The 25,840-nt window shown below is 44.8% G+C and overlaps 2 long non-coding RNA genes across 2 annotated transcripts; one reads left to right on the forward strand and one right to left on the reverse strand.

Annotated features, from left to right (window-relative positions):
- Window positions 1–1,787: 1,787 nt before the first annotated feature.
- On the reverse strand, window positions 1,788–2,945 carry LOC119029878. The gene is made up of 3 exons (XR_005078118.1): window positions 2,809–2,945; window positions 2,676–2,716; window positions 1,788–1,906 (listed from the first exon to the last, which is right to left on the reverse strand). It is a non-coding gene; the product is annotated as an uncharacterized LOC119029878 (long non-coding RNA).
- A 79-nt stretch (window positions 2,946–3,024) lies between these two features.
- On the forward strand, window positions 3,025–25,390 carry LOC119029876. Its single transcript, XR_005078116.1, has 4 exons — window positions 3,025–3,162; window positions 18,268–18,593; window positions 18,686–18,917; window positions 24,567–25,390. It is a non-coding gene; the product is annotated as an uncharacterized LOC119029876 (long non-coding RNA).
- The last annotated feature ends 450 nt before the right edge of the window (window positions 25,391–25,840 follow it).

Here is a 25,840-nt window from a genome sequence, read left to right on the forward strand (position 1 = left end):
GATACAGCGAGCCTCCCCTTCCTCTTTTTGTACGACCCCCCCACCACAAATCCCATCAGTCAGCTGTTTGTGCTGATTACCAGTTGACTAATAGATTTATTCCCTCTCTAGAGTTAAGAACATTTCTAATCGAAGTACAATTCCTTTCTGCGCACAAACAAACAAAATCATGTTTTTTCCTGCTCGGTCTTTTAATTTACTAGTTGTGCTTTTCATTTTATTTTTATGTGGGGAAACAAACACAACTTTGCTTTTTATGAAAATTTATAAGCTTGTAATTTGAAACAGGATGAAACATAATGATAGCTGCTGGCTATCACAGGTGTGACTGCTGTGATTGTTCTTTTTATGGCTCTTTTCTGTCGTGATGGATGATGAGATGTTTCCAAATATATATATATATATATATATATATATATATATATATATATATATATATATATATATATATATATATATATATATATATATATATATATATATATATATATGAATTATTGAAGAAAAGACTACATATATATGAACACATTTATTTTTAGATAAATATAACCAGCGGCACTAGCAGACCAGTAGATGAGAGCAGGTCGACGTCAACGTCCTGACGCCAGAGTGACCAAAATAAAAACAAACTAAACTGGAAGCACGAGACCTGAAAGCTGCTGTGTTGCAATTTGCACAGTTTATGATTTTGGCACTAAAAAAAAGATCTGTTGCTTCAGATCAGAGGATGAAAATGGTCAGCATGTATCCGCCTGTGACGAACATTTCATTGCAGGTCAGTTAAATGACAGGTGAGCTGATTTAACCTATACAGTGAATCAAAGTGAATCAGAAAAGTGTCGTTATGATGGTGTCAAAAATATGACCTGAACGTAAAAACAGCTGTTTTTTGAATGGAGTTTGGTTGAAGGAGGAGACGGTATCATAACATTAATGAATCACATTAATTTAACTGACCTGCCGTCTAATAATCAACAGGATAAGTGGAGCCAACACAGACCTTATGAAGGTTAATAAATCCTTTTAAAAATGAGGATTACAAGCTTTAAAGGCTCCAGGCTGGAATTAAACAATACATGTGTGTATTATGCTTATATACAGTATTATAGCTGTATTAATGGTAACAAACCTCTCATAATTACCTTATTACCTGTTAAATTTTTCTTATTCCAAGGACCTGAATATGAACTGTTCCCCCATTTTTGTTTTTACCCAAATATTGCGTTATAAAAACCCTTTTTCTTGGAGTTTTAATGTCGTAGATGAAACATAAAGTCGTTGCAGGACAGCGTGTGAACTCTAACACAGACTGACTGTTAATTATAGATTCATACAGAAACACTGAACGCTTCTGTTTCTGCGGAGGAGACTCACCGATGATTGATGATCTCTGGCTGTAAACACCGCTTTTATTTCCACACATGTCAGAAATGCACTTTAATACGTGATATTTATTACCATGAATATTATTTTTACGTCGATGTACAAGTGAAACTTCGATCAGCGGTTCCTGAACCATAATTAAAACAATGGCTGCTGCCATAGCAACTCAGGATACATACACTGTATATTTATTATAATTAGTTTTAACGTCTGTATTATAACGTAGTTTAGATGTTTTATTGCCTCATTGTTTTTTTTTTAATTCTGGTAGAATTTAAAAAGTGAAACGAGCAGTAGGATTTTCATCATGGAGATTAATTTCTATTAAAACTAAACAAAAGATGTTTGCAGAGTGTTGTGCGCAGATCCAGACATTCAGGAGGAATAAACACCCAGAGTCTCACCTGGTTCTGTTCTGATCCGGAGATATTTACCGACGGGAGGAGAGCTCAGAGATTTAATCCTCACTGCTGTCGATCAGCCGGACTGCAGCAGTGATCCAGAGGTGACCTGCCGACTGGAGCTGGAGGGGAAACGTATCGTTACGGAGAGGAGACAGAGGACCAGAACCAGAACCAGAGTCTCTGCTGAGTGCTGACTTCACTCAGAGCTTCACCTGAATTTAAAACACAGACATACTGATCGCTAACGTTAGCTCGAGGCTAATGCACAATGAAGTAAACTGGCTGTTTTTTGCATACGTACAGCAAATAAACACGTGTTTCTGCTGTCAGACTGACTTCACTACTGATGTCAACACCATCAAACAACCACTGCTGCTGATGAAAAGCACAAACGTTCACAGATGAGTGTTTTCTGGCATCAGTCGATGAAATGAAACCGTTAGCTTGAGTAAACTTGTGGATATCTCTGGTCTGAACATTGTCTTTGTTTATATACAGCGTAACGCAGGATCCCTGCATATTATATCCAGTGCTGGAGGCGAAGGTATGTGTGGGGCCCTAAACCCTGCATACGCTTCTTTACTAAAAAATGAAGACAGAGAACGAAGAACACACAAAGTGTACTACACGAGCTAATAGTCACGCATGATGGAGAATAAGAAAACAACTGTCTTTGCAAAAATTCAGGTTAACCAGCACTGAATATTTCTTTTTTTTCAATATGAGTGAGTGAGTGAGATATGCTTTAGAACGAGACACACTGCTGACGTCTGTGTGGAGTACGGAGCTGTACCTGAAAAATAACAATAATAAAAAACATTGCCACAAATTGGTCTATGAACAAAATGAGTATTTTTTTTTTGTCCAATAAAAGGTGAAGTCAATTACCTTAGTTGTCCGGATGTTAGTGATGGCCGGGCTTCTTTCTTCTATTATGAAGTGAGAGGATAAAAAAAAACAACAGTAGATCAATCTCTGGGATTAACAAATAATATTATTTTTTTGATGTTTAAATGATTACCTTCTCTATTTTGGGTCTCTGTTAGTAAGTCTACAGTTCTTTGTTTTTTTTTCTCCGTCTTCCTCGTCATCGTTTGAAGAATATTTGCGTCCACACGGATCCAGTGAAAACGACTGAAAACGCTGTAGTTCATATTCCAGCCTGTAGGTGGCGCTTGACATTCACCAAAAACGGAGAAGAAGACAGGGAGCATGCGCATTAAGCTTGCGCGCTGTAAACAAACAGACAGTAGACGAGAAACCGAACACAACAAGAAGAAGATGAAAATGGCGAGTGCAAGTAAACCAGAATCTTTTGTATGGACCAGTCATGAGATCGAACTGCTGCTGCGACTCACATTCAACTACAAGACATGTAAGTTGCAAGAAAGACTCAATATCTTCATGCACAAACGCGAACATGTAGTCCGCCATTGTTGTTGTTGTTAATGAGCGACTTCGCGGGTTCAGAGGTCGAGGGGTGGGGCGATGGCGCCATCGTTTCGGGAAGTATGCGGATTCGCCGTCCACACGACAACGGCGGGCTGCGTTTTCAGATTTTTCCACCCTGACATGTTTTCAGAAAAGTGCGTTTTCAGGATCCGTGTGGACGGTCGGCCAAAACGATGCAACACATGTGCGTTTTCGCCAAAGAGCGTAGTCGTCTGGAGGGGCCTCGGACACTTCACAGCTAACGTTAGCTGCTGCTGCTGCTGCTGTTGGGGCGCCGCACATCCAACACTTTGGACGTTGTTGACTGTATCCCCGGTGACAATAGTGGTAAAATAGTTTGACAGCTTTGCTATATACTTCTCCACGTCTTTTGTCTTTTTTCCGTTTATCCGAACCGCTCCAGCAGTTTCGCTTCATCTTTGCTTTTACTCTCTTGCGGTCCGTCACGGACTAGTCCATTTCATTGTGAAAGTAGGGGGTGTATGTGAGACAGATACCCATGCATTTGACATTTTAGCTAATACTTAAATGTTTTTTTAAAGAATGAATTACATATTGATAATAAACACTACGTTACTGAAGTGTTCATGATGATAAATTTCTTATTTTTCTTTTTTTTTGGGAGTTTTTTTTTGGGAGACTGCTGGTGGAGGGGCCCCAAGCAACCGCCTACCTATGCCTATATGTTAAGACCGGCTATGATTATATCTTAAATTCAATGATCTGCACTTGTTTATAACATGTTAGTAACCCCATGCTACGTGTTGTGTTTCACCACGTGCTCATTGTTCACGTACCAGCCGGAGCGTATTATGCAGAGAGCGCGTCACATTTACATATGTGTGTGTGATGACACATGCCCGTAAGTGTGTGCTCTCACACTCGTGTTTGACAGTTGGGAGTGTCGCGGTGACATTGTGGCCTCTGTGAAAAGACGTGAGCTGCAGTCAGTGTGTGTGTGTGTGTGTGTGTGTGTGTGTTCTGCAACAGGCCGGTGGGAAGAGAGACAGATTGCGTTTTAACAGCCATCGCTGTCATCTCCAACAGCTGTCCTCTTCCCATTCTCTATTCAGAGGGCCTGTGTTTGCATTGTCTCCCTCATGACCTCCCTTCAAAGACCCACCGAAGAGAGGGAGAGAGAGCGAGAGAGGCAGGGAGGGAGCGAGGGAGAGAGAGAGGGGAAGGGAGGGAGGGGGAGGATATCAAAAAAAAAGGAAAAGTGAGACAGAGCATTGGACAGTGGAGAAGGAAATAGCGAAAAAATGCAAATAGAAGGGGGGAAAAAAGGAAGATGAGTGAATGGAGAGAGGCTGATGCCACGACAGAGAGAACATTAGATGCCCCAGAACTGTCTCCCATCTCTCCCACCATCCCTCTCAATTTCTCCCCTCCCTCCCCTCTGCTCTGAATCTACTGTATGCTCCCTTTTCTCTCCCTCCCTTCTTATTACAGCCGCCACCTCTCCACCTCCCACCACCCTTCACCCCATCCTCCCATCTTGTATCTCTCCTCCCGCTCTGCTTCTCCCTCATCATCCCCCCCTCCTCCTCCTCCTCCTCCGCCGCCGCCACCGCTGCCCCGTCTCTCTCCCATGTTGTCTCTTATCAGGTAGGAGGAGAGATAAGGCCGCTATCTCGCCGTGCCAGGGCTTTGACATGACGCTTTAATGCATAATAAGTTCACTCATCTTTTAATCAATGCGGCCAAATGATGAATTTCTGAAGGGTTAACAGTCATTCATTGGCAGGTTTGGAGCTAAAAACACAGAGATAAGGTCTCGCCTCCGCATCAGACCGAGCGCTGGATTTTGCACAGACAAAATATGCAAATCAGACGTACGTACAATCGCTGTCAGAAGCATTGTCTCAGCACTTTCTCAACGTATCCACTGACATTTTTCTATTAGCCGCTTCGCCTTAAATCGCTCGTGAAGTAGCTGTTGCGATATTGTTGACAGATCCGAATGTGTTCTCTGTTAAATCTCTGTGTAAGATTAAAATCTTCAACACGTCTGTTCAGCCACAGCTTTATTATTTTCTATGTTATTCTTCAGGTATGTTTGTCAAACTGCAAAGTAAAATATGCTTTTAAATGGGAGTTTGGTGGAATCAGGCTTCTTAAGCACATGCTGGTAAACCATATTTGACTGGATCATCGATAGCTGCAGAGCTGCCACATCAAAATACAGAAATAATCACAGCATCAGGGAAAGATTAGGACTGAGGACACGTTTAAGATAAACAGAAATTAAAATTCATTTTTCTAAAACGAGAGAAAGAAAAGAAGAATAGCTGTACCTCAGTGTTTGTTTACTCTTGAGAACCATTCCATCAGTTTTATGATGCTAACTTGTGGTTCCTTGTGTCCTCTCGTTTACTGCGACCCGGAAATTGTTCCAGCTCCGCCATCTTGCAGGGTCGTCCAATCGCTTAAAAGCACCTCAAGGAGACAATAAGCGAGGCGGCTCTTAGAGGACAGTCAGGTGTCTCTCCCTCTTCTCTCCCTCACATCCTCAGTGGGAGGAGCTAAGACTAGAGGAAGAGGCGAACGAGGAGACAAGGTAGCATAATGAAATAATCCTTGGTAAGAGAGAGCTGAAGTCATGATGTCACTTCCTGTTCCCCTCCTCCGCTTCCCTTTGCTCAGCGCAGCGTCTTATTTAGCATTGATCGTTATAAATCTGTGTTCTTGGAGTTTACGTTCCATAATTGTTTCTTTAATTTAATATCAACGAGAGGAAGTCTTGTCCATGGTGTGTTAATTAAATAACTCTTACCTGTCGCAATCATATCAACGCAAGCAAAACAGTCAGCGTAAATGTACTTAAGTCTGAAAAGGCTACGCGGTGCAACAGTTACTGCTCATTTCTGCTGCTGTGTGCTTTGTGCTAGCAGAATTAGCTTGACTCGGGGGCTGTGTGCTTTGTGCTAGCTGCAGTCTGTCACTGCGCCTCATTCTTCAGCTCAGTGGCTTTGTACTGTGAGCCTTGTGTCATCGATGACATCATGAGACCTGTGTTGTTGACATGGTTAATGACCTCCTGTCTCACTCGCATGTGAGAAAACATTTTCATAATGATTGTAAACACTGAACTTGGCTATCATAGGCTCATCCAATCATATCATTCAGGCCAAATGAAAAGGCTGGACTGTGACGGACACAGACACTGGATTTTATTATTTGATTTATTGATTGTTGTCGGGACTTAAAGAGCTTTTCTACAAACGTGAAGACCAAAGAAAGCAGTTTCTGTTGCTGAAATGCACAAGGTGGATAAGCTAGTTAGATGATGCAGATGGAAACATCCACTCAGAAGAAGGAATGTTACACAGTTATTCAATAAATGTATGTTTTTAAAAATGGCATAATATTCACCATAGTTGCATTATTTGTGTTTTATATTTTCTTGCGCAAGAAGTAAGGAGAATTAAAATGAAATATGAGATGGACTTTAACGAATCCTCAGACTAAAGTCGAGTCAGTCAGGTGGAGTTAAACTGATCAGAAGAGAAGCCCTCCTGTTTCCTCACCACCCACTCTGCCTTTCACTCTTCAAACTCCTCCTCTGCTTTTTAGCATCCCCTCCTTCCTCCCTCATCCTCCCTGCAGTCACCCATTCAACCTCCCTGAGTCTCCCTCCTCCTCCTCCTCCCCTCTTGATGGTTAGTTCACGGGTCACCCGGGTGACGGGTCCTGAGTTGCGAGATAAGAAGAGGCCAGAATGGCATTACGACACCCCGACACTCTGAGGGGTGACGCAGGGGTGACGGCTGGATGCAGAGATGGGATGAATCGTGAGGTGGGGTTGAACGGGAAGGTGGGGGCTAATCTGCCATCGTTTGAAGTAATAATACATTGGTGATAATCATCGCTACATGCAGAGAGAGAAGAAGGACACACACGTGCATGTGTGGCTGCTGCACACAAAGACAAACCAACAGCAACAACAAACAGACTTTCAGAGAGAGGCGGATTCTTATTCTCCGTCTGTCTCTCACTGTAAATCACAGCTCTCTGTACCTCCACCCAGCCGCTGCCCCTCCCTCCAATCCTGTGTGGATATCAGGCTGGTGCAGAAGGGCTCAGCCCAGCTGATAGCAGGTCCTCTGGGGGTTGGGGGTGGAGTGCTGAGGGGTGAGACATGGGTGGGTGGAGGTGGCGGTGTGTGTGTGTGTGTGTGTGTGTGTGTGTGTGTGTGTGTGTGTGTGTGTGTGTGTGTGTGTGTGTGTGTGTGTGTGTGTGTGTGTGTGTGTGTTTGGAAACAGCAGCTTAGGGACTAGGAGGCTTACCCTGCTCCCTCAGATATAGAGGTCAGGGGTGAGGTGGGGCAGGACGGCCGGTGTGCTGCAGCTGCGTGTTGTGTATTTTTGTCTGACCGACTCTTTGAAAGGAAGAAAAGTAAATTCATTCATTATCTCCTCAAGTCAGGTGAACAAAAACTTGAAAGAAAATAGTTTGTCCCTCATAAAATGCAGCCAAATAGAAAATCTGAAAGGTCCAGTGTGACTATCTGTGGTGCCGTGTTGCATTTTTGTCCCGTCCTGGACCCTTAAAGCCCCTCGTGACGTCATCAAGTGAATATCAGCTACATCACCTTCGTCTTTGTATCCCAGCTGCTGACTGATCTCCAGACAGATATTGTCCTTGACCTGGTTGTTGAGGTCGTCATCTCCCATTTTGAGCCGGACATCATCAGAAACGGAACATTTCACTGGTTAAACATGTTCCTCCGCAGGCAGAAATCAGCTGACGTCGAGGCCCGTAGTAAGAACCCGTCACATCATTTTTTAAAAAAGAAAATATTTTCACGCAAATCTATCGGACAAAAATCCTGCTTGGTGTGAAAAGGCTTTAATCTTTCAAATCAATTTGAAAAGACATTTTTAAAGTCTGGATGGTGTGTGTGCTAACGCTTCTATCTTAGAAGCTACAGTGAACCTTCTGAGGATGTACAATTTAAAAAAAAAAAAAAAAGTCTTCAAATCCTCATTTTACATCATTCTTCTTAGTACATTGGCAAGTGTGAGCATGAACTCCGTCTGTGGACGCTAACGACTGCACATCAAGAGTGTAAATAACATATTTTCAGATCAATTTAGGTTCTCTGGGCTGTTGGATTTGGGTTTCCTGGATTATGCCAGAGGAATTTTATGTTTTTTGTCTTTTATTTTTAGTCCCCAGTTACTCCAGGTGTTCAGGAGAACGCTGCAGCACTGTTCTGTGAAACCTGACTTTCCATCAGTGATAGTAAGCATACAGACAATCTGTACTACAGTTACATTACTGACATATTACTTAGTTACGAGTAAATGTACTGGTATTAAAGAAGTCTTAAATTGTCTTCTCAAACACTACTCAGAGTATTAGTTAGCTTTTAACTGTTGCATTAAAATTACAGTATATATATAATTCAAGTAACTAGGTAGAATTTATAGATAAAAAGACTTATTCACAGTAATCTGAGTAGCTGTCATCAGTTAAGACTTTGTGTGTGTGAGTGAGTGAACAGATGACTGGATGTTTTATTCGTGCGTCCTAACTTGTGAAAGTCTTAATGTTCTGATGGACTCTGCGGGTCGCGTGCACAGCGGTGAGCTCTGCAGACGAGCGTGTGCGCAGGTGTAACAACTCATAAAGAGAAATTGTCCTCTTTTCTTCTTTTTCCCAGAGTGATTGTGGAAATATAATCAATTCGGGGGGACACTTCATCTTGTAGCAAAATGGCAATTTGACCCCTGCAGAGAGCAGGTCTGATGTGACAGTGAGCGGTGTATTGTCACAGGTGCAGAGATGCTACTGAGCCACATGCCGGCATTAAAAAGAAAGAAAGCAATTTCCTTTGTTTGGTGTCCACTGGCGTTTTCCTCTCGCCGGGGTTCGACGATACTGAGCTGAAGTTTGACAAAATCTAATGAAGATTTGTCTGGTGAGTGTTCGTCTGGGTGCCAGACAGTCAGACAGAGATCGCTCCTTAATAGTTCATTTGTTGTCATAATTTTTCAAATAAGTGCTTCTCATAAAATACGACAAAAATAACTGAGCGCTGTCGTCGGAAACTGTTGCAAATCACAGAAATATGACTGCTTTCTGATCCGACAACCACTGCGGTTCGGTTTGGTTCAGGCATGAAAATCATGGAAGCGTCGTGGGTCGGCTTAAAATTAAAAACTTGGTCACGGTAGGGGGAAGATGGTCGACACGGTTGAAAGAAATCACATTGACTCCCATTTCAAACCCAAACATATTGAGTGCAAACCTTCTCTTCACCTCCGCTGATGGACGAGACTTTAGCTCCCGTTACGTCTGCGGTTCTCAGACATCTTGAACTAAAACATAGCGACAGTCTTCAGTTAGAACATAAACCTGCGACACAGCGGCTGTCAAGTGTTTCAACAAACAGCTGGGTGTTTTCAAAGAGACATTGCAACATTTTCCAGCCAAAAACAGATATTTTTAGTGAGATGTTGGGACAAATTCTAACCGTTTCTGTGGCGACAGAACCTGGGAAACCAAACTGCGTTTATTTCTAAACCTCACCAAGTGGTTGTGGGGCCTAAACCCTAACCAGAGCATTATCACAGCCCAGTCACCAGGATTTATAGTTAGCAGTTCATGTTTCTGCTAACAAAGCTACCAAACATCTGACCGCAACATGTCGTGGTGACCAGCACAGGTGTTTTAAGCCAAACCAGGATGTTCTCCTCACCCTGATCACAGAACTGTGACGAGACACAGATTATCTGTCGTTTCCCAGAATAACAAATTTAGCTGACATTTATTCTGGCAGTTCGGTTGGACAATCATGAGGAGTTACTGTCATATACTGTCATCTGCTGTTGTGGGCTCGCAAAGATGGCTGCTAACACTGAAACCACAGAAGTTTTTAAAGAGACATTGGGTTAAAAACACCTGGACATCCTGAAGTCAGATGTTGGGATAATTTCCATCTGTGTTCATGACAACAGAACATGATCTTTTCCTGATCATAACATCTAATCTAAAAACTGAAGCTAAAGAAATGCAACACATCAGAAATGTTTGCAACTAAACCAAACTGAAAAAGACAAATGTTGATTCCACGTCTGTGTTTGGAGGAACATCCACACCTTCACTTTACTTGTGTTTATTTGTAACACAGGGACTGAGTGTAAATCACAAAGTGGAGACTTACGGTACGTTATATGACCGTAAATCCTCGGGGAAGCTGGACTGATAAAAACTCACTAAAAGCATCAAATGTGCGTTAATCCGCTGGTGAAAATAGTCGCTCACATGCATTATTCTGCTGTGTTTGCTGAGAGCGTCCAGCTGCTGGAGGACGAGGCCGAGGCTGATTTTTTACCCCTCGACTGTGTTTTTGTGAGCCGATTTTTAAATTCATGTCTTCAGCAGGAATTGATGGTTCGGGGCTGAGCGTCCGTCTCTCACACTCCTCCACCCTCACACACACACACACTGCTGCTTTTGGTCTTTTCATTGATTTTGTTGACAATAAGAAAAACTACAGAACAACACCAGCGCTGTACGCTCATAATTTTTTTCTATTTTCTGCACTGCTCTCTTTGTTTTCTCTTGTATTTCTCCTCTTTCTTCTCCTCTGCATTGTCGTCTACCTTCCAGCTTTATTCTCTCGCGCCTCGCAGTTTCTCTCTAATATACCTTTACGACGCTGCTTCTTGCTTCTATAGTTTCTCTAACCTGTCCCCCTCCTCTCTCTCTCTCTTTCTCCCTCCCTTTCTCTCTCTCTCTCTCTCTCTCTCTCTCTCTCGCCATTTCAGCTCCTGCATTCTTATCTCTGTGTTGCCGTCCCCAGTAATTATTATTATGTGCTGCAGAGATAATTCGAAAGCTGTGAGGAGAGAGAGGAGGAAAAAAAAAAAAGGGATGAAAGAAACAGTGGCTGTGGCTTCCTGGGCTGTGCTTCTCTTATCTGACCTTGGGCAGAGCCACTTATTGTTAGGCAAATCTCATGTGCAGAAAAATGGAGTGAACGGCTGTGAGAGCGAGTGAGGTGGCGGCGGTGGTGGTGGTGGTGGTGGATGGGGAGGGGATGGAGGGAGGGAGGGCTGTCGGGAGGGGATAGAGAGGGAAAGGGGAGGGAGAGAGTGAGGAGGAGATGGATGGAGGTGGAAGGAGAGACGTCAGAAAGCAGCGGGTAGAAGGAGTGTTTTATGGAGCGATAGGGAAAAGAACCGAATGGCAAGAAGAAGGAAAAAAAAAAAGAGGAGAGGGATAGAGGTGTAAAACTGCACAGAGAGGTAAAAAAAAAAAAACAGGCAGACGTATATACAGGCCAGGAGATACAGGAGGGAAATGAAAAGAGAGGATGTGATGAGGAAGAACATGAAAGAAAAGAGGAAAATGAGAAAGACTGAGATGAAATAGAAATCATTTTCACGGCAAGGGAGCGAGGGGAGAAGGGAGACGGGGAGCTGAACGTGGGTGGGGGGGGTATCCAGTTTTCATTGCCTGGTGAAGTAGACACTTTGGGCTTGTTCAAATAAATCCCTCTGCTGAAGAGGACTCATATAAAATCAATCCAGTTTTTGTTTGGGGAGAGAGCGTGCTCAAATTTGTCTACGCTAAATTGTACTTCTTGTTGTGTGCGAGCTTTGATTTGTGGCTTCCTGTTCTACATCCCATTGACTGTCTCTGCTTATCGTCTCTCTGTAACCCTCTCCTTGGCGAATATAATGTAATATAAGCGTGACAGCTGACATTTTGTATACATAAGAGCATTTTCAGTTTGTGGTAAAGTGCGCTTGTTGAACCCTCGGGTTTCTTCGCGTCGGTACGGTTAGCAGCGAGCGGCTGCAGGTGATCCTGAAGTTAACACGCCTGGCTTTTTCAGTGCTGCACGGCGAGCACGTACGCCTCGCGAAGGAGAACCATAAATTCCCATCAGCGGCGTCCAGGCCCACGAGGGGCTGATGTGTGGCCTTTTCCGCCGCCGCAGCTCGGCTTCCTTTAATTACAACCCATTCTGCAGGAACAACAGGCTGTCCTTCCACCAGATTTAAAACGACGTGCTTCTAGTAATTAATCGGCCTGCGTGTCCTTCACAAGGTGCAAAGTGTGTGTGTGTGTGTGTGTGTGTGTGTGTGTGTGTGCGTGTCGTTCTCTATTCAGAACCACCGGAATAAAAAGAAATCAGCCCCTAAAAATATGAGGAGCACATTCTTTGTGTGGTCAGAGAGAAATCGTACATGTCGTGGCGCAGAGGTCAAAACGTTTCCCGACGTAAAGGCGAGTGAGAGTTCGCATTCTTTCTCAGAGTGAAAGCAGCGAAACAACAACAACAACGTAGAAATATTCAATTACAAGAAGAAGAGAAACACATCAATATTTCTGTGGTTTACAGAGACGTGAAACAACATCATTATATTCTGGCGAATGGTGAAGCTGCAGCGATAAGTCGACGACTTGATGAATCAGTGGAGAAAAATATTAATCTGCACATATTTTGATAATTGTTGAATAGTTGAGCTGTTTGTTCTGACACTCGCAGGCTGCAGGTTGTTACGTATGAAGATTCGCTGCTCGTCTTCATCGTGTGTGACCGGGAGAGAAATGAGTTCGCTTGCTGTGATCGACGCTTCACACGACTTCCTCTTAAACATTTCATGGGTTTAAATGAATAATTGATCGCTTAACAATAATGAGTTGCAGACAGAGTTGTCGCAGGAGGCCATTTTTTAAAAATTTCTTTTCTTTCTCCTGTGATACAGACTTCTCCGTCTGTAAGTCCATCAGTTGTTGCTCTGGTTTGCTTCACTGCAGTTTCTGATATTTTCAGCTCTCCCAGGATTTCTCCTGCTTCTGCACCACTTGTGTGTCAAAGCCAGAGATTTGAAGCTCTCGTGTCGCCGCTGGCAGGGAAGTAACCTGCAGGAAAAAAAATGGGCTCAAAATGGCAGAGGAGCCTTGGACAGCCTCCACGCTGCCGACTGGGCAGGCGTTCAGTGGAGACCTCGTCGTGCTCTCTGCAGGGGACGAGGTGAATGTGTCGCAGCGTTTCCTGTCTGCTGTGACTTCTCCATATACGAGCTGACCTCTCCCGCCCACCTGCACACCTGTTCCCTCCCCCCAGTAGCTCTGCAGTATATACAGCACATATAGAAGCTACAGGCCCAGTCCTCTTTATTCTCTGCCAGACTGTCGGCTGTGCGTGTTACTCATCGTTCCAGCCGTCAGCCTTTACGAGACAGCCAACTTTTGGATGTCTGCCCCCCTTTTTTTCTGTCTGGTGTCGACCCTCTCCTGTTTCACAACGCAACTAAAACTCAGCTCTGGCCTGCAGGTGTCTGAGTGTTGGCATGATGCGTTCGTGTCTCTGTGTGTACGGTTGCGTAATCATGCCTACAGTGAAAGTCCCGGTTAGTTTGCAGAATTTTGTGGTTGTTACGATGATTATTCGTCTGTCTTTATGGACGAAGAGTTCTCAAGAGCCCTTTAAAAGATTTGATGTGATAACAGAAAGAACAACCCCAAAGAAATATCAGGTGGCTCCATGCAGCTCATTAAACTGCTGCATATCAGGGCGGCAAGTGCATACAGTGTTTTCCACACAAAGAAGGAGAGAACTTAATGTTTTTAATTTGCCAAATTTACAAGAAGACCAAAATAATGAAGAATTTGTCAGACAGCATTTCGCAAGGTTTATAACGCTCTTCCTAACTCAACAACTCACTAAATTGAACAGTTTTTCAAGGGAGTCTGGGGACTCTCTCCACTGTGGACACAGAAGCAGACATGCTGGTACAAACTGACTGTAAACATTATGAAACTCTGTCTCTCGCCAAATTCTAATTCATTGTGTCCCTCTTGTAAATTCAGCATTAAATCAGAACATGAAGTTGTCTGAAGTCGAAGTTTTGTGCTTCTCAACAACTCCTAAAATAAGCTGATTTGTTAAGGGAGTCTGGTGATGTCGTGGTCACTGGCTCAATGGTCAGATCAGTTTGAACAGACGTCGCTGACATCGGTCGAGTCCAGTTCCTCCAAATCTTGGAAATACGTCACGACACTGAAGCTACGTACGTCCGGACTTCACGTCGCTCCTGTTATCTCTGATTCAGTCGTCAGCACCGCGCTCCCCTGACCTCCCACCCTGTGATCTCCGATCTGTCCCCCTTCAGAGCCACAAGGACCCCCTGCGTCCTCTCCTCCCCATCCCATCCTCCTCCCCCCTCCTTCCCCGTCCTCCTCTCCCTGCAGTCCACCCCTGCCGGCTGCTCAATTCAGCTCCTTTAACCGAGGAACAAACAAACGAAACACCCCGGGGTAATGAGGCCGCCTCTGGGAATAGACGGAGTGAATGGAGCCCTGCGTATTGATGTGGGATTGACCACTATTGAGAGGAGAGGAGAAGAAAAGAGGGGAAGAGGAGGAGATATGGAGAGAGGAGCTGTGATCTGATGGAGTGGATTGAGCTGTCTGCTGCTGCTGGGGTGAAAAAAAAAAAAAAGGTGACAAGACAAAAACCCTGATCGCTGACTCGGGCAATGAGATAACCACCTTTAAGGGCATTGTGCTCCGAGTGGTGGTCTGGATTTAACTACGTGTTCCCACAGTAAGAACAGAACCGGGTGGTGCAGCTGTATGTGAGGGGTGACGTGACCGCCGTGACCCGGAGGCTGCAGAACTGTGGTGGACCTCATCAGCTCACATGATCAGACGAGGCTGACGGCTCATTCAGGCCCAACAAAGCAGCTTTCAACGAAGACATGTAGAGTGATACTTCGTTAAAGACGGCTGACTTATAGTTTAAACAAGATGGAAATAAAGAAACGAGTCGCATCTGATTCTGACCGACGGGAGGTTTTCAGGTTTAATATTCTGACAGATTTACAAAAAGTTTTGGTTTGTTTACGAGAGAGTTTTGTCAGTTCTGCAATCATGTCAGAACTTATTTTACTTTGTGTTCTGCTGCGCTTGTAGTCTGTTAACTAACATCACTGAGCGTTGTGTGGGCCGGTCAGGAGAGAATCTGCTGTTGGGAAAGTTCATTTTCTACATGAACTAGTTCAAAGTCCAGTTCACAAATTTTAAAGTGAACTAGTTCAGTTCATAGTTCAAAAAATGAACAAGTTCATAGTCCTTTTTTTTCAATATGTTGCTGTGAGCTATTATTTTTCTAAATTATGGCCACAGCACATACGGAACCACAGACAGTAATTATTTTATCAGTTTTACCACTGAAGCTGCAGCTTTCTGACAACATACTGCAACACCAGGTGGTCCAGCTGCAGCTGGAGGTGAAGACAGTGGAGCTGCTACTCTACACCGTTAATATGATTTAGATGGTAGAGGATCTGTTTTGGCTCGTTGTGTCTTTTGATTTTTTATTCACTCACACAGACCAAGAAAGTCTCGCTGGGCGCTTTAGTTCAATGTGCCGCTTCAGGTTTGCAGTTGTTGATGTACGGAGTTGCTTCTTGAAACCCGGCAGGTGAAGTTTACACAAAAAGGTCCGATTGTTCCCACCCACCAATCATAGATGCCGTATTAATAGTGAAGGCAGAGTCTGAGGTTGTGCTGCTGCCTTTATCTATTTTTTTTGCCTCCATGTTGATGATGCATGCGGCGGTGCGACTCTGTGGTGGCTGGTGCTGCCAGATTGGGTGTTTTTCCCGCTACAGATTAAGGCCTGTGTACGGTGAAACTGTGAGAGAGCGCCAGAATGAACACGTTCACAATAATGTTCATCAGGCAGACATACAGTACGTTCAGTTCACGTTCGCCCAAAATATGAAGTTCATGAATGATCGTTCAGGCACAACACTGAGAATCGGGTTCAGATCCAGAACCCTCTGGAGGAAGAATCTACCTGGAGCCTCATCAGGTTCTGCTCTGATCCAGAGACGTTCACCGGCGGGAGGAGACCTCAGAGATCATTTTTTAACTTTCTGGATTATAAAAGTGATTTATCTTCACTCCTGCTGATCAGCCTGACTGCAGCAGTGATCCGGAGCGGACTGTTAATGGTACTGTCGGCTGCTGACTGGAGCTGGAGGGGAAATGGACTTTACACAGAACCAGAACCAGAACCCGAGTCTCTGCTGGGCGCTAAATTGGCGTGTACCGTCGTTCGCTAAGGTTAGATTACGGCTAACGTCCAGTAAAGTAATCTGGCTGATAAACACAATCAACACAAATAACCGCCTCGTTAAAACAGCCGAGTCCTGACGTCTTATTCACGTTATGTTCCATCTACTTTGAGTGAACTTGTTTAAATGAAGAATTCCTCCATATTATATGTTGAAGTGCTATTTGTAATGAAAAAGATGTTTTTTATGAGGACAAATGAGTCAAACAGAGTTTGATGAGCTGAAAAGATTTTAAATCCACAATACAAAATAAGATGCAACTTGTGTTGTTTTAATCAGACAGAATTGATCAAGTAATTGTTTACCTTCACAGGTAGCAGCTCAGGGATCAGTATCCTCCGTTTCTAAAAGCTAATTAACCTCCTCTGAGGACGGCGCGTTATTTTTTGCTTTAATTCCTTCTGAGTACTTCAGAGTCGACCCTCTCCGATTAGAGGAGTCACGCTGTTGTTTTTCTGTACGACGCCTCTCACATGAAGTACTTTTTTCCCCATTGTTACATGATGAAGGTGTGTATCGACTGTGCAGGTGACTAACAAAGAGTCAACGTGAAGGATCTCAGGTCAGACTCATCAAGTGTGACACGAGGCGCGAGTGCATCGAGCGTTTAACTTGAAAGTGAATTCAAAGGTTAGAAGAAAAAAAAACAGGCGCAGGTACCTCACAGCGCAGCCTTCATCCTGGTCCTCCATCATCTCAGCTTCATTGTGTTTGCTCCTCACCAGCCTCACTTCCCCTCCACACCTGTCCTGCATCCTCCTCGTTAGCTTCGCCCTGCTCCACTCAGTCCCCTCACCTGTGTTTCTCCTCCTCACTCCACCTGCACCTCATCCCCTCCTCACTTTACTTTGAATTCAGGTCCAGTCTTTAGTTCAGTTTTTCACCTGATCCTGCTGTTGTGCCTGTTCGTTCTGTTCCTGTTGATCCTGAATTAAAGGTGCGATATGTAAGAGTCATCAACAGCTCTCATTAGCAGCAGTTAGCGGCTTCTCTCGTGATATGCTGCACCCCATCATCCATCGCACTTCCTGCCTGTCGTCTGCACGTTATCCTCTCCAACACGACAGCCTGTCGACATACCACAACACATGACTGAGCAGAGTGGCGCGGTCCGCCAACCTTTGCTTCACGTACTGTGATGTCGTCTGGCAATGACTCTGTGTTGACCAATCAGAAGCGCAAACACCCATTTGTGTAACGTCACGAGGTAACTTGAGCGATATAATTCTACTGTTTGTGTTCGAGCTGCAGAATCACACGCTGGATTTTTATGTTTCTGCGACATGCGACGCATCACGATGGAGGAGACTCCAGTCAGTCAGAGTTTCCACATCTGTTCAATCCCAAGTGGCTGGTGGCGGCTTTTATTTTGAAAAATACCCAACCCGATATCATCAGCGTCTCTTCAGTCGAACATAGAAATTAGTTCTACTGATTCTTTTTTTTTTTTTTCAAATCAGGCGATCCACAGGAGGCTCCAACCGTCACGCTGTAAAAATAAAAATGTACCTAAAACAAGATTCAAACAGATTTTTATTAACTTTGCAGTCAATGATGCTGATAATCGTCACAGCCGTCATTTGTTAAAGGAAATCTCATTATGCAGCCTTTTGTATTTCTGCTCGTTACCTCCGCCCATCACCCCACAAGTGTTGTACGACACATTCCCTGTCGTCTGCGGGCGAAATCTTCCGATTGTCGGCTTATTAAACTGCAACGTCTCTGACAAAATAACTTCCATGGTCCCTGAAGAACACATGAGCTGCACTCTGTCTCTACTTTTTCCCGCTTCTATTCATTTGGCATCACAGTGTGGTGGGTTTTTTGGGTACTGGCGGACCCAGAAACAGACAGACGAGGACACGTGCAAGATAAAAAGGTTTATTTTAGTTTATTTAAACGGTCTGTTTGTGCTACAGGGACGTGGCAGGCAGCACAGGAGGAGAACACGAGACAAGTCACGAGGAAAGATCGCTGGAGAGTCTCCGGAAGAGACGGAACAATCTGGTGCCACGGTGAAGTGGAGAGCAGGGTCATGAAGTGGCTGTTGATGAGTGTGATGAAGCTCAGGTGCGTCTCTCTGCTGCAGCGGGAGGCCACGCCCACCAGCACCTGCACTGTGAAGGAGCAGGCGAGGGAAGCAAACCAGGCTGACACACCTGCTCGTGTTCAGTCACTTCACCGAGTCAGAATATTTGTAATATTCAAATGGGAGATCTTCTCACTCGCTGTGTGTTGGATGAAGGTGATAACAGGTGTTTCCCTGTTACTGTGAATACATGAATAAATAAATAACTGCACAATGATGAACAAGTGTGTTTCTGTCCTCCGTCACAGGTTATGTTGTCACCTGGGAGACTTTTAATGAGTCCACTCTGGAGGTGAAGTCGTACCTGAGGCCACTGATGATGAAGCATTTGTCTCTCCGCTGTTTGAAAAAAACAGAACCGGAGATAAAGCTCAGATGACGACGATCGAGGTGCCATCCGAGTATTGGGACTGATGAGGAAGAAGAAGAGGAAGTATGACGCTCTTCCGCAGAAACAGGACTGCGCCACGACGACCACGAGTAAGTGACTGCAGCCATTTTTACTTGTTTACACTGCCTTTGTTTATTTACATTGAGCCAAGCCAGCGGTGGACATAATGCTCCCCAGTGTGACATGCTGGTGCTCAACAAGCAGAAGAGGTGTGAACTGCATCAGCGTCTGAGGCCGAGGTGAAAAAAATAAAGGTCATTAAAGAAAAATACTCTCTAAAAAATATTCAGACATTCGTAGCAGAAAAATAAAACCATCCACCGTCTGAATTCAAGTTTCTCTCTCTGACTGAACTCAGACCAGTTTAATCTGCTGTCAAATACTCTTCTACAGTCACCAGAACAGTTCTGGTTTGTCTCTGGTTCGGTCCAAATAAATCTTCAGTTCAAAGCTCTACGCGTTGATGATATCTGACTATTTCTCTTTCTGTCCTCTCCTGCCGTGTCTCCTCATCCCCGGAGTCATAGTTCTGGTCAGAACTGCTGTAAATCACCTCTGTAGTGTAAATCACCTCTGTAGTGTGTCCTCTGTCTTCACACTTACCTGAGTTCAGTCGCAGTTTGATGTCCAAACGTCTTCTCTGTCTCGTCAGGCCGCTCTCCCTGTGATTCCTCCCTGTAAATGACAGATTCTCGTGGTGTTTGCCGTTGTTAAAGTTACATTCTGTAAAATAAACCAGCAGCATGATTTTTACTATTTGGCTTTATCTCCCTCACACGGACGCTGAAGCACGAAGATGAAAAAATAAACAGTTTGCTGTGAAGAGGAGGCCGCTGATACAGATCTTAATAGTTGTGCGTATGAAGATGATTTTGTTTGGTTTTTATTTTTCCTGAGACACCAGCAGTAACCAGACGGCGCTCCGCTCAGATATAAAACCCCGTCGCTGTGCGGCACAGAGAGCATTAGTGACGGTGAAGGCCGGGACCAGAATGAAGGGCAGCTGCCAATGCTGGAACCTGCGTGACAGTTGTAAATGCCTGGCCCGATCGGCTCCTTGTAGTAATTATCTAAATGGGCTCATTCAAAACCTCTTCATTGTAGAATCAGTTAATTAATTAGCTGTTTCGCTGACAGGATAATGGTGAGAGCATGCTAAATAGATTAGTCTGGAACTTGATTTATCGTTGCGAGGCACCCCCCACCCAACTCTGTTTATCACCACCTCTCACCCCCACCCGGCTCTCCCCCTTCTCCCTGTTTTCCTCTTGTCTTTGTAGCATCTATAACAGCCGCCCACCTACTCACTGCAAATACCCCCAAAGTCGACACAAAGCCGCCGAGCCCGATAAGACGAAACGTTTGAGTTTATACCAGCGTTAAGAGGTGCGCAGACACACAGGTAAGATGTTTCTCCGAGTGAACGACAGGTACGTTTAGTTTGAATCTGCAGATCGCTATCGCCGGTATTTATCTTTTCAATGTGTTCGTGATGTGTAGCCGTCACCTGTCATCTCCTTTACAGAGATGAGACACAGACGTGCTCTCTGGAAAGTAAACCTCATTCCTTTATTAGAAAAAGTCTTCAAAGACACGTTTTTCATGTTTTGTTTCCTGAAGAGAAAGCTGATTGTTTTACAGTGATGTGACGGGGGGGAACAGGGGCCCCAGCAGCTCTGTTCTGCCCCGGGGACCCCTTTGTATGTTAATCCGGCCCTGACAGTCTGTCTGAAAAGAAAGAGAGACTGTGAAATTTTAACATTTTGATATTAAAGAGGAAATATTTTATCAAAGGGGAGTAAACAAGCTGCTGTCAGAGGGAAATAAGGTCCCAAAACACTGTTTGAGGCTAGAAAGGTGACAGGGTCCGCCACATATAAACAACAAAAGGTGGCAGAGAGCTACATAAATGCTACAGCAGCATCTACGCTAACCAAGCTCACCTGTCAGCCACACCTGAACCACACAAAAGATGCTGATTGTGAGGATGATGTTACGCTAACACATGGGATAACAAGGAAAGGTTCAAACATTATTAAACTCTAAACATGTGCTCCAGAGTTTCTTCCTCTGCATCTGTATTCTTTGATTATAATTTACTGATCATGAAACAAAGTACAAAGCTCACCTCTCCGTTCTGTCGGCTCCATACTGAAGAAGACGTTCGGCCTGTTACGTCAACACGGTGAAATATATAAACTCTGTGTCAGATGTCCGGTCATCTCTCCTTGTATCGACCAACGTTGAGCACTTCTTTCCACGTAAAACAATATTTTTGAGGACTCATTTTGAGGCTTATGTGTATATTTATGTACAGTTGGGATAAATGACCCGCCGTCATCTAAAACTCCACGTGACTGTTGGCTCGTGGGTCGCGGTAGCTAACAGAACGCGATGTCAGTACAAAAAAAAAGAACAAACATCTGGTTTTGTTGCCACCGGAACGGCTGGAAACGTCTCCGGTGGTGTGACTCACTCTGCGGCCGACTGTTCGGCAGCCTTGTTGGATGTAGTAACACCATCACCTTCTCCTCCGTCTGCTGCTGCGACAGGTGGCTAATAAGCGGATAGTGTGAACACGACGTGACACGTTTGGTACAAATGTCAACCTTGGACAGATCTGTGTTTTTTTGCAGAGACGTCAACTGCTAATAATATATCCTACCGACTGGGCTGAACTGTTTCTTGGATTTGAAGTTGGGTGAACGGACGCTTTAATTCCCTTTCGGGCACTCAAGCTCCAGCACAGCGGCTCAGTAAAGCCTACAGAGAGGTAATATACACTTTAAGTTATATTGTGTTGCTAGGAAACAGCTCAAATCCAACTTTATTTATTCCATCTGCTGATTTTTTTTAGCTAATAATGTGACAGGAAACTTCTGTGAACACTCCAGATACGTGTCTCATACTCATATTTCACACTTTGTCCTTCACAACACATTTAAAATAACCTTTACGTATATTCTCACTCGACTCGCTCGTATTATTCTTCACGCCGCTCACGCGAGCCGGCGATAGCTCACAGTGTGCGTGAGCCTTTGAATAGCGCTCGATAGTCGATGGTGTGAGACGACATTTCAGTGCAGAAAAAAAAACAGATTTGGCGAGATTTGAATCAAAAACACTTAAATAACAATCTCATAATCTGGGTCAGTGTTTATACAGAATATATGTTTATAATCTAATCTGAAGTGTTTGTCTTTGGAGTGAACTCTCGGTCAACGCCTGTAAAAACCCTTTTGAATTAATGTTTTCATGTGTGAGTGGTGATAAGAGACGCCCACGCATCAGATAAGTCACATGAAAACATCAGATCGGAAAATCAGAAAATAAAATAAAAGGCGTCCTTCTTCAGTCGGAGGCAGACGTGGGCTGCCGGGGTGTTCTGGGGGGGAGGATGGGATTATTGAGACTCAGAAAGAGAGTGTAAGAAAAAAGAAGGTGTTATTGAGAGCACTGGAATCACTTGATTAATCAAGAAAGAGAGGCAGAGCTCTCTCCTGCCGATGTCCAATCAAAGCTGGAGCGGCTCTGGGCGCAGCGCGGCGGGCCAAATCCTCTTGTTGCTCCACCAGGAGCATGAAAGCCAGGAGGGGAGTCTCCTTTTGTCCGCACAAAGACAACCCTAACGCGCTTTCACTGCGACAAGGAATGGGAGGGCTGTTTTGGGGCGGGCAGGAGGGAGGGGGGGCCTGAAAAACAGCCAACAAGAGGTGCGAATAAGATGCCCATTCATCTCCCGAGCTTTACACTAATTCCCCCGACCGTCTCCTTTTCTTTCCTTCGTCTGCTCCGCCACAAAACAACAAACAGTGAGAGGGAGTGAAAACACTAGGATCTAGGGGGCTTAGAGCAGACGTGTAATCCCCGCCACTTCTGACCCTCCATCGGTGTGTAAGTCCCTGACCTCCCCATTGAGGGGCTGGGATGTGTGACTAAAGGACGGGTGACCCTCCCGCACACACATTTGCACTCATACACACACCCTATTGCCCCCATCGCAGCCCCTCACTCACACACCCCACACTCCAAGCCTTTTAAAGAGCTGAGCTAAGGAATTCAGGCTTTGGAAACAACCTCTGCGGCGTTGAAAGGAGCGAGTCTGTGAGGAGTCTATAAGTAGGGCCAGGCCTGATCGTGTTTCTTTTCTCCCACCATTTAATTCGTCTTTAGAGGCCATCTCGTTAACACGATCTTCCCTCGCTTTTTTTCTTACCTCCGTCCCCTCGCAGAAAGACCCCCCCTCCCCTCTCCGTCTTGCCCAACTTCAAAGGTCCCTGCCAGCCGAGGAAAGAAAGTCACCTCTTTCTTCCATTCAGCCTCCCTCGTCTTCTTCTCGCTCCTCTTTTCTTGCCCTGGCTTTCTTTCTCTCCCCTCTCCTCGCTTCTTCCCTAAAGCGGGCGCCGAGAAATCATCTCACTTTCTGCCGCTGCTTTGCATTTGAAAAAAGGAGTAATTAGCCGGAGGCTTCGAGGAGGAGGAGGAGGAGGGGGGAGACGGAGCTGAGCGAAGGAGGCGTTGAAGGGAAATAAGCGAAGAAGAAGAAGAAGAAGAAGAAGATGGCCCCTCCTCGCTCTCAGTGCTCCCCTCTTGTCCGCCATCAGACCCAGAGGCCGGTCTGCTCTACCTACGCGTCCTCTGCAGCGCGGCGCTGGTGGGCGAGTTTGAGACGGATGAAAGACTCCGTCGCACCTGATGCGAGCACGACGCCGGGGTCTGTGTGACTGAGGGGACCCAGAGCTGGACAGAGATTACAGATATTTATAGTTTCAGGAGCCCAAGTGTGCCGCTGTTAAAGGAACAGTTCACTCAAAGAGGAGAATCCACTCGTCATCTCCTCCCTCCACGCTGATGTGAAGTCAGCTGAAGTGTCATAGTCCACAGAACAGTTCTGGAGCTTCACAGTAAAACACAGTTGCGGGATTCTGATAACTAACAACTGAGCATAAAAACCATCAGATGTCTCTGTACAGCTCATCTGGTTTAATCCAAGGCTCCAGAAGCCCCGAGATCCCAAACTGATCTGAAAAGACGTCATTTACATTTTATTCCAGCTGAAATCTTCATTGTAGCTGCTGAGCTAAAAGCGTCAGCGGTGCACGAGCTCGACTGCACGCCAAGGATGTAAATAACATCTTTTAAAATCAGTTTGGCATCTTCTGGAGATGCTGTTTTATACTGTGAAGCTCCAGAAATGTTTCGTGGACTATGAAACCTCACCTGACTTCTCATCAGTTCAGAGGAGGAGTGTGTTTTCATGTCGTGGTCCCGTCATTTCTGTCTCCTTTTTGGGGTTTTCTGGGGTTTTCTGACATCTTCTCCCTCCACACCTGTCCTCCATCAGCTCCTTCCCTTCACCTGTGCATCGCCACCTGCATCTCATCCCCTCGTTAGTTCATCTGTCGTGTTTCTGAGTAAAACTTCCTCCTCTGATCTGCTGCTTGCTGTCCTCACCCTGACACTGGGGGAAAACTTTTCTTTTCAGGAAACCCTGGATTCATTTTTTTTCTCCTGCAGTTTATGTTCAGAAAATCAATTTTCATAGGAAGCGTTATTGTCTCTACTTCTTTTTTTTTATACATAAAGCAAAGCAGCATGAACACATATTTTGTGGTTATTTTTTCGTTTCTGCAAGAAAACAGTGACATGCCCGGATTATACGCTGCTATTCTGTCCGAACAATGTCAAAAAACCAAAATCCTATCACGGTTATCTCTTTTCTGCTCTTTTCATTTCAGGACCCTGTGCCGCCGCCGCGGTGTTGCTTCAATTCATTCACTGTGTGACAGTCTATTTCAATAATCTACATCCGTATAGCCATAAGGCAGAGATGGGCTGAGCCTGAGCATATCTAAAGGTGCAGTGTAATCCTGTAATATGCAGAGTAGTGAGGAAAATTCATTCTCCCCTCACGCCCATCGGGGTCTTAAGCCCCCTGATGCAGCTGATAGAGATCCAGTGTTATCTCCGCAACACAGAACAATTTAACACACTCACCCCCCCCCCACACCACACACACACACACACACACACACACACACACACACCAGAAATCAACCCTTCGACCACCGTCAGTATATGCACATGCACATTTGCACACAGCTGCTTTGTGTCAAAAGGGAATATTCAAATGTACGTCAACTCTCATTCGCTCAGTGTTTCTGTGTCTGGACCTCTGCAGAGCTACAGCACACACACACGCGCGCACACACACACACACACACACACACACACACACACACACACACACACACACACACACACACACTAGTCACTTCCTCTGACCCTGTCCTCATCATGGACCTCCATACCTCAGATTCATCTCAGAAGAGAAAATGCCACAAATGTCTCTTCAGTTTCGTTCATGTCCTTCCTCCATTATCTTCAAAATAAAACACAAACTGTGTGTTGAATCATCAAATGGGTTTTATGTGAGAGAGTGGAGAGGATGCAGGAGGAGGAAAAATAAATAAGTGGTGCTGAAAAGAAAGAAGAGGTGAAGAGAGGGAAGGAGGGAGGTGAGGAACTGAGAAGAGAAAGGAAGGAAATGAAAGGGGAAGAGAAGGCGATATGACAAGAAACAAGAGGAGGAGAAAGAAGGGAAGGAATGAGGAGAGGAGACAAGGAGGGAAATGAGAGGAGAGAGAACAACATGATGTGAGAGGAAACAAAAGAGGAAATAAGGAAAGGGAGCCAAATAAGGAAAGGAAATGAAAGGGGGAAAAAAGCAGCACTAACGGGGGAGAGGAGAGGGGAGGAAACAAAAACAAGGAGATGGAGGAGAGGAAGAAAGGAGAGGAATTGAGAGAAGAGGAAACAACGTGATCAGAGATGAAATAAAAGAGGAAATAAGGAATGGGAACAAAATAAGGAGGAAGCAAAAGGAAAAGAGAAAAACAGCAAGAACAGAGGTGAGGAGAGGGGAGGAAACAAAAACAAAGAGAGGAGGAGAGGAAACAAGGAAAGGAAATAAGAGGAGAGGAGGAGACAGAGGAGGCGATGAGATCAGGGG

Source organism: Acanthopagrus latus, chromosome 12 (genome assembly GCF_904848185.1).
Source record: "Acanthopagrus latus isolate v.2019 chromosome 12, fAcaLat1.1, whole genome shotgun sequence".
NCBI lineage: Eukaryota > Metazoa > Chordata > Actinopteri > Spariformes > Sparidae > Acanthopagrus > Acanthopagrus latus.